A 3039-nucleotide genomic window follows, 5' to 3' on the forward strand; every position below is an offset into this window, starting at 1 on the left:
TAAATCGTCAAAAGACACATGACTTATAAGTTTGAGATTGAGAACTTTAATATACATGTACATTCATTCATTCATTCATACTTTATTTCCACTTTACAGTGATTAATGAACATTATACAAAAAATATGCAAAATAGTGAAAATACATATCATATTCGTACTCAAGAGAAAGTGAAATGAATGTACTGTGTACATTTATAGAAAAATGAAATATTTACAAAGGTTGCGACCACAAGCTAGTGGCCGTTATTTGCATATGCACATAATATCCAAATGTTTCAATGTGATATCACAAAAGGATCACAGATATAAAATGGGGAGACTGAAAAAAGGAGGTTTTGGGAATTGGGAGGCATCCCTCACTGGCAGATCTACAGTACCGAAAGACTACGCTTGTAGTATGCACAGGCGTCGCAAACAAGACGAAAGTTTCACAACTGGAAGTTCCGGAGTTGGGAGGCGGAAAGAATGGTGCTCGTCTTGCGGCCTAGTAGAATCTGGTACAGTTCGTCATCTGTTAGGGCACATAATTCAGCACACAAGCGAATATCAAAGAAGTTGGTTATATCCTCCCAACACTAATTACGAATATCATATGTGAAGCGGCATGAGCAAGACACATGGTTCAATAGATCAAAATATGTAGCACCACACAGGGAGCAAATTTCGATAGTTATCGAGGAGATTCTGACACCAACTTGTAGATGAACTTGCATAGAGAAATTTCGTAACAGTTGGAAGGTAGTCGCTAAAACAACGCAGGGTTACTTTCCTGAAATACATTACGGAAACGGTCGAATCCTGAATCACTCAATCTGACAAGGAGATCCTTGTGTAGCGATCTATGTGAGCGGATCAAAGGATCTGATTTTAATCAGATTGCTGAATCACCTGACATGCCATTATCCCTCTGGAGTTTATTGTATTGAAAGGTTGCTGATCTCAAGATCCGTTTCCAAGATGATTTTGACGGAAATACTCCAACCGAAAGCCACTCCTTCATATATTCACAGTGGCTTTAAATACATAACAAATTCAAAATATCAGAAATAAAGCCTAGCTGTTTTTGAGCGATTCCCTCAAAGTATGAAAAAAAGCCTTCTTAAGAATATTTTCTTTGACAGAGTTTTGAATTCCAGGCGACACAGTCGGTCAAGAAATAGTAGCTTCCTTGTATCAATCTCAGCTTGTATCGGAAGAACTTGAAAAAGGTTTTCACAAATGTCATTCTTGTAGGAAGATTTTGGGCATTTTTGACCACTAAATGTTGGAAAACATCCAAGCGATGTAAATCATTTGAGGATATGTAATTCTATAATTCACAACCATAAAGTACCGATGGTAAAACAACTGATTTGTAAAGATGTGAGAGTGTTGGAGGGTTTAGGTATCGAGATCCAATATCATCAAGAGGGAAATATGAATTTTTCCCTTTTCGGCACGCAGAGATTATCCTATCTGAAAGGTTGCATTTATTATTGATGAGAATGCCAAGATGGTTGCAGTTGTCCAAACAAGGAATGATATCATTTCCCAGATACCATACATAGTCGGAGTCTACTTTTACCATTTTCGCTCGAAATCTTAAGATGCAAGATTTTTGGGCATTGAGCGTAAATCGCCACTTCCTAGAATACTGGTATGAAATGTAAAGCATTGTTTGAAGGAATGCAGGTGAAAGTCCAATACATGCTAGATCATCTTCCAGTGAGGGACAGCTGCTTGAGATATTAAGAATACCAGATTTATTATACCCTGCTCCGAAGGCGAGGGGGGTATACTCTTTTACCCCTGTGTGTCTGTCTGTCCGTCCGTCTGTCCGTAACAAATTTTGCTCGCACTTTTCTCAGCAACTACTCATTGAAGATACTTGAAATTTTAGCATACTATTTGTTTAGGCATGCCATATGGTGGGATTTATTTTTTTACAAATCCGATGTCAGCTTCCTGTTTATCCGTGACCGTGTACGTCTACGAGTAGCTAGGAAAATCCCCTAATTTACTGCGACTTACGTCATCAGTTTTGTAGATTCATAAGTACACGGAGCAAAGAACGTGTAGCTTCTATTAAACTCGAATTATGGAATTCATATACATTTTTCCGGTGCTGTTTGTTGTGATGTTGAGAGTTTATTACGTACATCTATGTTTTTTTTAATCAAAGTCATATAATTATTTGGTAAAAATGGATTGTAAAGTGACTTGTTGAAATGACATTTTACACGTACCGGTACACGTACAGTTTGTTAAACAGAACACGATGTTAGTTACGAGTACTAAACACTTCTAGGTTTACACGTACACGTAGATGCAAACGGTCAAATGCTTGATCTCTCTATTATTTATTGCCATGATTATAAGTGCTATATAAAGTGGTTAACTTAGCTAAAAGTAATATAACTGCCTTTCAATTTTGATTCCAAGAAATGTGGTCCCTACTGTTGGTGTTTTTGTGGTTGTGATGCACATTATTTATGGCATATTGCAACTGTCTCGTCTCTATGTCCTGTCTTGTCTGTCCATCAAAAAAAAAAAGTTGAATTATTCAAAAATTATGGCCAAGATTAAAGTTTTTAGTCTGCATTAAGGGGATGAAGGACACATGGTCACATGACTCTGTTTAACTACGTCATAGTCTCCGTTTATATAAGTGCAAAACGTGTAAAGCATCAGTTCTTGTATTAATTTTTGACAATTTGTTTACTTTGATTACCATCTTATGTATAAAAAATAAAAAGTTTTAACATTCTTGTAAACATTAACAAATTATGAAATTGTTTGATCCACTCCTCTGTTTCCCTAAACTGCGCGTCCAAAAAGTCGGTGACGTCATACACGATCTGTTAGTACAGCAAGATCATACTCGGTGAATACAGGGGCGGTATTTTTATGTAAAAACAGGTCATAATCAGTATTTGATGAAATATTCTGAGAAACGGGGAACGCAAAAATTATTTTTGCATTGCTGATGACGGAAATCTTATGTAGGTATATCTTATTTCGCTTATTTAGCTTACATGTGACGTCATAGTTGGTTTTT

The sequence above is a fragment of the Saccostrea echinata genome, unplaced genomic scaffold (assembly GCF_033153115.1).
Source record: "Saccostrea echinata isolate AGI-Se365-2 ecotype Australia unplaced genomic scaffold, CSIRO_AGI_Sech_v1 ptg000022l, whole genome shotgun sequence".
Taxonomy (NCBI): domain Eukaryota; kingdom Metazoa; phylum Mollusca; class Bivalvia; order Ostreida; family Ostreidae; genus Saccostrea; species Saccostrea echinata.